The sequence below is a fragment of the Ixodes scapularis genome, unplaced genomic scaffold (genome assembly GCF_016920785.2).
Source record: "Ixodes scapularis isolate PalLabHiFi unplaced genomic scaffold, ASM1692078v2 PGA_scaffold6__148_contigs__length_123643588, whole genome shotgun sequence".
In the NCBI taxonomy this organism is placed as follows: domain Eukaryota; kingdom Metazoa; phylum Arthropoda; class Arachnida; order Ixodida; family Ixodidae; genus Ixodes; species Ixodes scapularis.
This window is the reverse complement of record NW_024609881.1, coordinates 4,973,230-4,987,101: the sequence shown is the minus strand read 5'-3', so window position 1 is coordinate 4,987,101 and position 13,872 is coordinate 4,973,230. Positions and strand designations below refer to the sequence as shown.

The following is a 13,872-nucleotide window of genomic DNA, read 5'->3' as shown; positions in this document are numbered from 1 at the left end:
CGAAAAATCCCGCGTGAAGGCTTTTGAAGGTCGAGCGCATGAAGTCAATGTCGGTGGGACTTGCGTATACGTCAGAGCAGCCGGTGGAAACTGCAACGTCGCTCCAGCGCCGCGGTCATCTTCACCGAGTGTGATGGGAAGGAAAGTCAGCAGGACAGCCCCTGCTGACGCCGCCGGCGTGATGGTCGTTGTCAAGTGGTACGTTGCAAAGCCGCTGTCAGTCGTCACGATCAGAAACTGCACAGTAAACGGGCGCGTTCTGTTTATGTTCATGGCGCGGTAATCACCACAAGGTCGCCAGTACCCGGGTGTTTTTTTCAGCACCATGTGTAGATTCGATGCCCATGGACTTGATAAGGAACGTATGATTCCCAATTCAAGCATGTGGGCAAATTCCTGTTGTGCCACCTTCAAGCGATCCGGGTGTAGCCGGCGTGGTCGAGCATAAACAGGTTGGCCCGTTGTAACATTGTGGTGGGTCACGTCATGCTTGATTGGATGTTGAAAGTTATGAGGGCGTGTTAACGATGAAAAATGCTGAAGTAGCGTCTCGTACCTCGACTCTGCCTCTTGGTGCTTCTAGGACGTGGATCAGAGGTAGCGTGTGCTATTCCCTGAACCTTGAGATCAGTGGTTGGGTCTACAAGACGCTTCTTCAACATATTAACAATGAGCTTGAAATGCGTGAGGAAGTCAGCACCCACTATAGGGGAGGCAACGTCGGCGACTAAAAATACCCATCGGTAAACTCTGGGCAGTCCGATGTTAATTGTGAAAACTCGCTCACCGTAGGTTGCGATGGATGTTTTATTGGCAGCCTGATGGAAGGGAAGGGGTGACGGGGAAGTGCAGATGAAGGCTGTGCGCTTACTTCAGCGCCAGTGTCGATAAGGAAACGCTGGCCGGTATCGCGATCTGTGACGAAGAATAAGCAGCCAGCATCCGTCCCGGCACCACTCGCCGCTTCTAGCGGTGAGGGTTGGCATTTTTCGTCACTGCGCACAGTGGTGTGCCATTCCTGGCTCTGTCTCCGAATGTCCGGTGGTACCAGCAGACTCTGGATTGCGGTGAAATTGAGCGGTACCGAGGATAGCGTTCATTGTTGCGTTGCCGCGATGTGGATTGAGAGCGCAACGAAACTGCAACTATTTCATTTCTGAGTTAACTCAGCTCATGTCGGAAAACATCCCGTAGCTGGTGCAGCTCTGTAGAGAAATCGGTAGATGGTGAGTCAACAGATGCTCTTGTTGATACTTGCGATTGATGCGACTCTGCTGCCAGCGGCGTGGCAACATCCATAATGGAGTCTGCCAGCTGTGCCAGGGCGGGCAACTGGAGGTCTGACGTCATGGCAAGCACCATGCGGACATTGGTCGGCAATCGTTGAAGAAATATTTCCTTCAGAAGTGACGTGTCGAATGATGCTGCTCTCTCGCCGAGGAGTTGGAGGCGTCTGAGCAGCTGTGACGGTTTGCGGTCGCCGAGTTCTTCGCTTGTCAACAGTTGGTGTAGTCGGCACTGTTCAGATTCCGACGTGTGCTTCACCAGTTCCGTCTTCAAGGTGGTGTTAGGTTCGTTCGGTCGTGTATCGAAGATTAAATCCCGTAATTCGGTTGCTATTTTGGGTGGAAGAGCGGCGACGACGTAGTGGAACATGCGGATTTGCGAAGTGATGCGATACGTGGAAAACTGGCTTTCGACTTGAGCAAACCATACCTCCGGTTCGGCGGTCCAATAGTTCGGAAGACGAACGAGTAGGGATGAGATTTCGCCTGCCGTGGAGTCTTCGTTGTTGCTCATGACGGTGCGCCGAAGGCGATTGCTGATTTGTCGGGGTCACCACTTATAACTTGTTTAATGCTGCTAAAATAAGAAGGTGGCTCCGAATGATGTTCGCAGTGGAAAAAACCACTCGAGCTCTCTTCCGTCTCGTGCCCTGTTGCTCATTCTGGTTTTTTCGTCGTCTCCTACTATAGTTTACTACAGGTCCTTTGGTTTGGAAACAGAATTTCCAATAGTTCTATATGGCTTGTAAACAGTTCGAATGCCAAGGGGCCTCAAAGCGCGACTTTGAGGCTCCTTGGCATTCGAACTGTTTACAAGCCATATAGAACTATTGGAAATTCTGCTTCCAAGCCAAAAGACCCAACCCCGGCGAACGTCCAGAGAGGCGTTATCTACAAGATCCCCTGCAGTGACCGCCCAGCGTCCAACATTGGAGAAACTGGATGGAGGAGAGAGACCAGACTAAAGGAACACAAGCGTGACGTCACGTACGCATCCCACGCGACGCGACTGAAGACTGAACTAGTGGACAATGCGTGGACAATGAGGCATTATTTTGACTTTGCGGCCGCGACGACCTTGGCGAGGGAGGACAGATAAGGGCCCCGGAAACTCCTAGAATCGTGATTTGTCCGGAGGGACACATCCGTGTGTAGCAAAAGCCGCGGCCCTCTCCACGAAGCTTATACGGACACTACTGATAAATAGCGTTGACTTGAGGTTGAACCTTGCATTTTCTTTGTAACTACTGATGATGCCTCCCGCATACAAAGCAAAACGTCTATTGAATATTTTTTTTTTGTCAAGCCGGTGTTCTTATTTTAATTATGACGTCTCCCGGCTTTGGATTATTTTTGCATTTACCGGCATAAATAAAAAATAAACAACGCAGTAACACAAGTAATTTAAATCTTTTTGGATGCCCACACCATTCGAAAAACGGCATACGCCGCACATAAAATGTGTATACTGCATTTATAAGTATGCTACCAAGTAATCTATGAAACATTAGTGAAAACCGGGCAGGGAACTTGGCAATTATAAAATGTATGGAGCTCATATTCAATGGTGAAGCAATGATGCCTATGGTCGAGTCATTAGGAGACTTATGCCACAATCTATACTTCGTTTCAACTTCGGTCCAGACGCAGCCGATGCTACAAGCGCGAGCATGTGGCCCAGAACAGTGCTTGCACTGAACGAGCGCGCGTGCTTGGCAGGGATGCTGAAAGCCCGGGGCTCGCGCTTGTAGCTTTGGCTGCGTCTGGACCGAAGCTGAAACGAAGTATAGCAGGATGCCCCTGATTACCATTTGCAAGGCATACCACGGATCTTATTCCAACTAGACTATTAGTGCTGCTGGCAGCAAGGCGCTGCAGTGGTGCTGTCTAAAGGTATGTTAGTGTTCTTCTGGCAGCCTTTCAGTGGCCTTGATTAACGTAAGTAAACCGGAGATGAAAAAGTGAAAACCGTTTACAACTCCTTGTAATGCCGAATTAGAGCGCAGCTCTTGGGGAGAAGGAAAGGGTACTGAGGGGAAGGTATACCCCTCCACCCTCCTCCTCGCCTCCTCATCCTGTCTGCTACTCCTCCCTCCGAGCGGCGTCGGCGTCACCTCGCGAGGGTCACGTGACGTCACCAGGGGCACGTGACCTCACGGGGGCACGTGACGATGATCTCATATCGTCATCGTCATCGTGATGACGTCATCAGTTACGTTACCCGTGACTTCACGTGTGACGTCATCATGATGACGTCATCGTCATCATTACTGGTGATGTCATCGTCATTGCCACTGATGACGTCATTAGTGACGTCATCAGTAACATCACTGCTGACGTCATCGGCATCGTCACTGATGACGTCATCGACATCGTCATCGATGATGTCGTCAGTGGCGTCACCAGTGACGTCACGCGTCCCATAATTCACCGCACGGTTACGCCGACGGCGACGACGACGACGCTCAAGCCGGAAACGGGCGCATAAGAGCTGCGCTCTAAAAATGCCAGACATCAGCAAAGGCTGTTTGACCACAACATATAAATAGAATTCAATGCTTTGTTAATTGCATCTATGTAAAAAGACAGTTATTATTATCAGTTGGGGTTAGTGGATCCCCTGCATAAATTTGTACCGCTCAAAAAAGTTTCGGCAGAAAGGTTTGGGATTTCTTAGATTTGAATGCCATCGCATGTTGTTTAAAAAGAAAATTGACGATGTGCAGAGTGTTGTTAGTACACAATCATACCATTTCAGATATAACTTTGGCGGCATGCTTTAGAGGGAAGATTTATAACGTGCAGCCCTAGGCTAGATTTCAAGCACCGACTTCACATTGCAATGCCCTTTACTCATGCGTTCCTGTCCTCAGCTTTATATGGGGCTTGGCACACATCGAGTAAATAAATGTGAACGCCAACGTGCTACTCAGTCTTCTCATGGGAACAAGGATAATCGACATCCTTATTCTAACAAGCACATATATAAAAAGCTAACTGAGGCGCGGCTTTCCATAATCCTCAGTGCAACTTTCACTATAAGAAGAGTGAGCGCACAGGTAAGCTGGTGAATGCTTGATATGTTTGGACCTCTTTCTATATGCCCCCCTTTTTCTGTCTCACATTCAATTATAACAACCTTCCCAGATACAGTGTCATCTTGTGCATCTTCGAATGGTTATTTTTGGTATGGATTCAAGGGTGAACAAAATATTCCTTTACTGAAGTAATAATGGGGCAGAATAATTTTGGGTACCCATTTGCGTGTTTCGTTCAAATTCTGTAGGTTGCAATACAACTATCCAATGCTTGGGTCAGTTAAAACAACATTTTTGGCATGTATACGCGCACCAGTAGCATTAGCTATTTCTAGTTGTATCAAGATGCAAAACCAGCTTGTGGGCGATAAATATGTGTTCTGAGAAAGTTCAGCTGAACTGGTTAATGTTGTACATTAAAAATAGAAATGCCGAAGTAGCTTGTTGTGCTCCTGCGCATTTCTTTCGTTTATGTATAACTCGTCAACCAACACACTTAACATTGCAAGTATTATTAATGTTATTCCCAAGTCAGACTGCGCCCCAAAAATTTGCTTTTCAATGCCGCATGCAAGCCTGTATCATCTTACCGTTGGGGAGTGCTATTCCCTTATGCATGCAGAAGAGCTGCGTGCTATGAGGAAAGCACGAAGCGACGTATCTCCCTTTGCACCCGGCTGCGCTGCGTGCGAAGCGAGATGAACAGGAACTCAATGTAAAACATATAAAATAGCGCAACAGAAAGACAAGGGAGAGAACTATACAGGACAGGCGAAGGAACTCAATGCCCACTCCGTCGGTGTTGCTTCTCCGCTGCGCGACAGCATGCAATGAGAAGCGCACTCAAGGAAGCAGACTAACCCGTACCAACAGACCATGAAAAACGAGACATATGGCGAAACTTCCGAGTAGCGTCAGTGCTTGATACGTGGACCGAATCGAATCGTACGTTATTTGTATCCATAATCGGAAGCTTCTTATATTTTCGCTAAAAACCATTCAAGATCTACAGATAACTAGGTTCTGCGACTATTATACCTGCTCCAACAAACCAATTAGACCTATTTCGGAGATTTCTGCTGCAAGCCATTAATGTGATATAATGAGCATGGGTTTGGGTTATTCCTACAATGTTCAGTATGCCTAGTCCAGTTTATGTGAATCATAATTATATTTTCAAATTTTATATTTATTTAGAATTGACAACAAAAAAACATGAGCAATGGCTTCTAGATTTGGGTATTTTGTAGCGAAAACTTACCTGAAATTCGGGAAACAGCTATACGCATTTAATCTGAATAATGGCGACGTAACCATTCTTTCTACTTTCGAACTTCATTTTTTTTTATGTCGACGTTTTAGGCTGTGTCAGCTTTGTCGCACTGTGGAGCCTTGAGTCGGAAAAAAAAATTTTAATCGATGCGAAGAAATGACTGTCAATGATCTGCCACTCTACCACTCCCAGAGTGTACCTGAAACGCCCCTCGTGTTTCAGGTACACCCTGGGAGCAGGAGACTGTCAATGGGTAGCATCAGTTCCAGCTTCGTCCAGTATTGTATATGTCGTCTGATATAGTCCCCGCACCGCCATCGCTCACGTCGTCGTGGATTGTTCCAGAATTACGCGCGATGCGGTAAGTTTACGATTTTCTCCTCGTCGCTACATGTCACACACTGCGATTAACGAAATAATTACGATTTTGCTAGCACGGAGAGTGAGCGAAATCGCCACTACGGTGAAGTCAAGTGAACGCCTATCGACGTACTCCGACCGACCGTGCCATAGCTCACTGCGTGCATTTGTTTGCAATGTTGAGAACTGCCACTGAGACTAGTACTCCGGATTTATAACACCCTTGCTTTGCCGATCGCTATTTTCGCGGTATTTGACGAACCTCGCAGTATGAGAATTCGTTCAAGCGCAAACATCCACATCTTGCTACGTCGCTGTTAGGAATTTGTCCACGGGAACAAGAATGTTATAAAACTACTGTTGTTGAGGTTGCAAACAAATGTACGCAGTGAGCCGGCACTGAGTTCGGCGTACGTCGGTCTGCGTTCACTTGACTTCGCCGTTGCGGCGTTTTCGCTCGCTCCTCGTGCCAGCAAAACTGTAGTTGTTACGTTATTCACACAAAAAAGTACCTACTGGATCGCGCGTAAGTGTGGAGCAATTTACGACAACATGAGTGTAATAGCGATGCGGAAACGATAGCAGACGACATGTGCACTCCCCGGCGAAACCGAAACCCAATCTACGCCTTGACAGTCACCTGCTCCCAGAGTGCACCTGAACCGCTGGGGCGCTGTTATTCTGCATAATGCTTATTGGCCGTGTCAAAATTGTATATGTTATTATTACTTTCAGGTGAATATTGTCCAAACACGACTTCCCAAATATTAGTATGTGATAACTGCCATGTACTATCGCGGAAACTAATTATTTTTATATTTATTTATTCTTAAGTTGAGGATCCCCACCAACGGCTAAACGCCTTACCCGTGGTACACCATAATACATTCACAACGAAACAAGTAATGCGAACACTGCAATAATAAAAGTACAAAGACAACATTGAAATGCAGATGCCCTATGTCATTTTCCCTACCACCACTTTTTTTTAAAATCGCTGAAATTCATAAAGACATTTTTTGCAGGCGACTCAATATTGTTATGCAAGGCCATCATTCTCGTGAAAAGGCGAGAGATTAGAATGTCTGAGAACACAAACACGTTCAGTATATGTATCTTAAGGAGCGAGATGGTACGTGAATGCTTATATCGGTTAGCAAACTTGAGCAAGCTACTCTGTCGTTAAATAATTTATGCAAAAATAACAAATCCCGAACATATCTTCTCTCAGCAAGGGTGTTCATTTGCAAATTGCAAAGTAGCCATTTATAATCATACTAAAAGTTTTTATCGAGGTGTTGGTCGTAAATTAAACGGATAACGGGTCTCTGAACTCCTTCAATGCGCTCTAGTCTAGACAGTCAATGAATTCCACGCGGTTGATGCAAATTCCAATCCCGAGCGGACGTAACATTTATACAGTACTATTGCAGTGCGCGACTTCTTAAAGTCCCGTGTAATTCTGGACACCATGCCAAGCATCTTTAATGATGAAGCAACTACAGCATTGACATGTGCTTCCATTTGAAGGGTGGATTCACAGAATACACCGAGATCACGCATTTCAAATTTCCTTTCTATTTCACACTGGTTCAGCATATTAGAATACGTATGCACTATATTTTTTCGGCTAAATGTAATGACGTTGGTTTTTCTTGTACTTAACTTAAGACAATTATCTTAACACCACGCACTGACCGCATTAATATCGCTTTGTAATTGCAAGCACTCTCCAGGGATCTCAATTTTGCGGAATAGTTTTACATCAGCATACTGCAACATCTGAGAAAACTTTATACAGCCGAAAAGATCGTTGAAAAAAATGATGTATAAAAGGGAACCAAGATTTGATCCTTGAGGCACCCCAGATGTAGCGACGTAGGATGAGACATGAGTCCTTGAATGCGTACAAAATTCGCGCGTCCAGACAAATAACTTCTAAACCATTTTGTGTACCTCTCGCTTACGCCATATTCAGACATCTTAACTTAAAGCAATTTATGATTGACCATCCCAAAAGCTTTCGTCATGTCTAAATAAATTTCACCAACTTGGCTCTTGTTTTCTATGATTGGAGCGCAAAACTGCATAAACTCACAAAGGTTTGTTTCGACCGATCTGCCCCTTATAAAACCATGCTTGGCAGGATTAACTCTGTGTTAAAAAAAGCAATACATTCGTGTACAAACCCCCATTTCAAAAACTTTCGATAGATTAGACAGCAATGACACCGGCGTATAATTTTTGTTATTGGTTGGGTCTCCAGATTTAAAAACAGGTACAATAACAGCGGCTGTCCATGCGGCAGGAAATGTCTTCGACTTTAAAGACAAATCAAGAATATATTTTAAAACGGGTGCGAATATGCTACAACAACCTTCTAGGATAAAACTGTGGATGCCATCAAAACCCGTAAATAGCTTTGGATTGAGTTTCCCCAACTGCATCTATTATTTCAAAAATCTTGACTACCTCCGCTACCATCCCATCCCCACAACTCCATGTGTGTGGAAAGTGTCAATATTGGGAGATTCAAATGGAAAACAAACTAAAAAACTCGCAAACCTTTTGAGCGACATCCGGTGGGGAGTGGTAATTGCAACCCTCTTCGTTCAAAGTAATATCCTGTCGAGGTTCTTTCGTGTATTTTTTCGTATATTGCCAAAAATATCTAGGATGTTTCCCTAAGTTTACGTCGACTCTCCTTTTGTGCCGCATGTCATCGATCTTGCTCATATATTTTTTTTACTAAAGCTTTACACACACTGTATTTGTCGTACCAATACTGTAAGCCAATCCTCTTGTACTGTCTGTAGTAATGAGGCCTTCTGCAACAATTCCGTCTGAGTTCCGGAGAAAACCAAAAAGGAAATGTTGAAGATTCTACTGCACCCACGGGAATAAAAATGCGCATTCCACCCAAAACAGTTCCCATGGAACGCTCTGTCGCAGTGTCAACGTCGTTTAATTTTGTTATCACAGACCAATCAAGATTATCGTAGTATCTGTACAAACTATAATAATCTCCTCTGTTATACCGAAAAGAAGTACAGCTATTTGTTTGAGGCCTGGGAAAACTAAGTGAAACAGAAAAGGGCAATTGGAGTGTGGTATTTGCCTACCCTTACCAGCGGAGTACAAGTAGCACTGCCTTCGGGGCACTGGTCATTTAAGAGGACTATATCCAACACGTTATTAGCCGAATTGGGAATGTTGTTACATTGAGCGAAGTCGTTAAGGTTTGCAAGATCAAGCAAACAAAAAGCTCTTAATCTTGTTGCAGTGTCACTGCATTTCACTGTTCCAGATTGCCACCCCACACCTGGGAGGTTAAAATCGCCATATATATGCACACGGCAGTCGGACGCAACAATTATAGACTCCAACGTTTCAATGTGATCATTAAAAACGGACGAGTCCGAGAGTGGTGGAAAATAGTAATTTCCTATCAGGTATCTTGTACCTCCAGCAGAACGCACCTCCCCCCCCCCCCTATCCACACAAATTCCTCATACGTCTTAAGGTCAGACCTCCGAAATGCTGCGATTCTCTTTTTCACTGCAATAATTACACCACCACCTAGCCTACAGTTGCGATTGGCATAATCACGATCCCTCTGAAACACTGCATAATTTGAAAAAAAAAAAAAAAACTCGGAACTAGATATGGCACGATGCAACTATGTCTCTGTCAGACACAGAATGTCTTAATCTGACACCAGAAAGCCATGCATGAATTCACTTGCCTTCGTCCTGAGCCCGCGCACATTTTGATAATAAACTTTCACATTCATATTCATTCATGTGCATTGCTCCTCTCGTTTTCGTCTCAAAGCCGAAAACACATCGATGGTAACAATCGGCCAAAGAACTGCCTAAAGATGCCGCCGTTCGGACAGAGTCCGGGTGCATTGACACGTTCAAGCATATGATCTGCCACAGACAAATGAAAGGACGAGTACAATGGGTGTCTCGGGTTCAGCTTTGTACAAATCACCTCCTTATCGCCTAAACAGGAGCCACAATTACAACCACGTCCGTTTCGCTTGTGTTTGGCGCCAAGCGTGAAACAAATCAAGATTTTGTTCTTGGGTGACCAGGTACGGCCGTTACGGCGGAATCTTTGGCAACTCCCGTTTTCATCATAGGTTTTAGTCTTCTTACCACTTTGGTGAATCCGTCGTCATCTTCAGCTGAAGGCATTCCTCACGGTTGCTGAATACCGTTGTGATGTCAAATTTGTCTTGTCGACGTCCCGTCGGTGTAGCCGTTCGCTGGCAGTCATCTTTGCTGAAGCGCCCGTAGGCTGATTGTCCTTCACTACCGCAGCATACGCAGGCACGGTCTCCGATGCAGAGCTCGTACTTTCCGAGACAATTGACCGCCCAACAACCACGCCCACCTGCTGACGCAAGACTTGGCATTCTGTCTCGAGATAGTAGACTTCGCTCGTAAGAACGTCGACATTCCTCATCAGCTGCCGAATCAATTAATCAGTGGTTTGCAGATTACCTTCTTTCCAAAAGTGGTCGTTTTCACTTGCCTTGCCGGTGGCGTCACTGGAATCCGTTGAGTCACCGCCGCGGTGAAGTGCAATAGTCCTACCGTCTTCCGCACCCGGGCGAGTACAATCACTGCATTTGAATGCGCTTGATCCCTTTTGCATCAAGATTTCATACTCGACAGGTCCCACGTTTACGCATTTACAGTGATAGCTGATTTGGCAAAGACCGGAACAATAAATAAGTAAACTGCTGCCCGCTTTGAATCTTAGCAGAGTATTTCCCGCAAACCGCCCTGTCCGCCATCTTTCCGTTATATCTAATAGCTATATACGGCAGCCGTGACCGTTCCGTACCCCTATCGCCACATAGGGGGCTCTCTGAAGTAAGTAAGTTTATTTCCCATCAACACTGATGGCGGAGGTCGAGAAAAAAAGCTGTAAAGTACAGCTTGACAAGGTCCTCGACCTCCTACATAGGCGAAATAGCAGAGGCACAGGGAAAAAAAAAAAACACATACAAAAAACATATTTCATACCAAAACATGGTTCAAGGTGAAACAAGAGGACACTATAAAAGCACAAAATGCGTACTAAGCAAACAAGGAAAAAAAGATATATATATATTTAAAAAAATATATATATATTACATGAAAGATGAAGTCATTGCTAATTTACCTATCTAAGCTTATAAAATATTCTCTAAGTTGTTTTGGTGATATTCTATTCAATTCCAGTTCACTCTCTTCTAACTGGTTCAGCAATTTAGGCAACGTATATCGAACCATCTGGGAGCCGTAATTTGTTCTTCGAGCCACCATCTCCCAAAGGTGTGCATGACGTGTGGGGTAAACCGGTTCTTTCAGATAAAGATTAGCCAAATTTTTAAGGAAATGTGTATTTCTATTGTTTTCCGTTTTAAACATTTTACTAAGTCTATAATTGTATAAATTGTATATATTAATAACGCGGAAAGCCCTAAACAAACCAGCTGTATGGGAGTCGAACGAGACGCCGCCAATGGACCTCAGCATTTTTTTTTTGTAATAAAAATATCTTCTCAAGGTTCGATAATGTAGTTGAGCCCCAAACAAGATGGCCATAATTTAAATACGAATAAAACAGAGAATTGTAGATTAGTAATTTAACATTCGTTGGCAAAATTGATCGATGGCGATATAACAATCCAGTTATTCGTGACAGTTTGGGAATTATGTAATTTATGTGATTATCCCAGGACATACTCTCAGAAAAGATCACTCCCAAAACCTTAAAATTGCTCACAATCTCAATTGGGGTTGTGCTAAGAGTAATGTCCCTCATTATTCCAATCGATTTATTTCTCGTGCGAAAGAGAACAGCTTTAGTTTTGTTTATGTTAATTTTTAGAGAATTTTCCCGGCTCCAAATTTCTAATCTTGAGAGCGTCAGATTTGCCATGTCCACTAGCACGTCGCTATCCTCGGCCGAAAACAGAAGCGTTGTGTCGTTGGCGTAATTTACAAATTTGACATTTGGGTTAATGTTGACGACGTCATTAACATAGAGGTTAAAAAGAAGGGGACCTAATATACTGCCCTGAGGAACACCGCAAATTATAGGTTTCATAGAGGAAGAATTTCCATTCAGACAAACATATTGCGCTCGATGCTCTAAATAAGACCTAAAAATCTGTAAGGCGTGTCCCCGAATGCCTTACAGATTTATATAGAAAGTACCTTATAGAAAGTACCGAGCCCACCCCGTCTACACCCTGTGCGGCGGAATTACCCTTTCGGGTTGCGACGACACCCCCTCCTTGTCGTCTGCAAGGTGGAAAGCAGACGCCGCCATAGCACTTGCCGAAGTTTGCTTCACAGATGGCGCTCTACATTTCCCATGCGGTCTATTGGTCACGGGAGTAAACTGCGAAGTTTTTGATAAACATTGTTGATTCACTCCAACAGATGACTCTAGAAGGATCGCAAGCAAAAGAAAAGAAACAAACCAAAATGATGATGATGGTGATGATGGTCACGTGGCACACATTGCCCAGCCTCCGAAAAGTGCCCCCCGAGTTAACCACCGGGAGATATACTCGGATTGAGCAGCAAGCGGGCCCTGGCGTCACCCCATTGTGGATGGATAAATGAGTGCACAATATCGCGGATGGGAACGGATCGACAAGGGCAACACCGAGAATAAAACATAAATCGGCAAACTTGCGCCAGAAAAAAAAAAGAAAGAACGTGCGTCGAAACAACAGACGTGAACGTCGTGGCGTCGACATTACAGCTGGCTGGAGGAAGGGTGCGAGAGTGAGTCGGGAAAGGCCGCGCTGGGCTCCTTATTTATTACCCTTGGTATCTCGAACATTCGCTCTAGAATGTTCGAGCATCTAACACTCGGGAGACTGACTCGAGGTAAGATAAAAATACGAATCTTCAAGAAATAAGGAGAAGTGTTTCCTCTCGGCCATGTACGCGCCAAAATGACAGAACTTTTTAAATCGGGTGGCGAAATACTGGCCTAATCATACACAGTACCATAATTGCGGCGCCCTAGATGCCCTACCTGCTGACGTGCATGGGTGCTGACACTGATCTCTCTGGTCGCTGGATGGCACAAGCAGGCGCAAGATCCGATGTCTCACCTGCTGAGGTTGGAACCCCTGACGCGCGGCAGGTTGCACAGCATGACGCCCAGCAGCAGGTAGAAGTCGTCCATGGTCGGGCTGCTGTCGGGCTCCCCGCCGCTCGGACGCAGCGAGCGCAGCTTGCGCCGGAGGTACTCTGGGCCCACGGGGACCTCAACCAGCCAGACGCCCTCGCGCTCGCTGGCCTCCAGTACCTGGGGAATGGTCCCCGCATAAGCATGCATTAAATTCGGCCACTCTCAATATCTCACTAAGCGTTCTATGCGTGAGTGACGCCGCCATAACAACTAGTTGCCAAGACGCCATATTTGAGGGCGCTGTTTAAAGCGAATGCTCAGAGCCAGCTCGCATTAATAGGCTCCTAAGACCAGCAATCTTGATGGTGTGGAATGCACGTTGCAAAACAACCGCGGAAGTTCACCGTCAGCACGTGCTCAGCAGTTGCGCACACAGCTATGGCCACCCAGTGGATACTCTCTACACTCCGCTAACCCTTAAAAGGCCATAAAAAATGTATCGATTGCATCATATTCTTTTTTATATTCATTAAGTCCCAAAGTTGTTGTTTCCTAAGTTTCCTAAGTCCAAAATTTGCGTTTGGATTTTACGAACCGCGTTTAGAATTCCTACGTTTCCGAGGTTCTGAAACGACCTTAAGACACCCCAAGGGAACCAAGCGAACAAAACATCCTCATACGTGATATATAGACCTTTTTCGCCATCTTGAAATATCGCCACTTCCAGTATGGGCGAAAACATTGTTATGCCGTCGCCACACCA

General features: G+C 45.3%; 1 pseudogene; it reads right to left on the bottom strand.

Annotated features, from left to right (window-relative positions):
* The window catches only part of LOC121046549, a 73,510-nt pseudogene that overhangs the window by 47,525 nt on the left and 12,113 nt on the right, over positions 1–13,872 (bottom strand).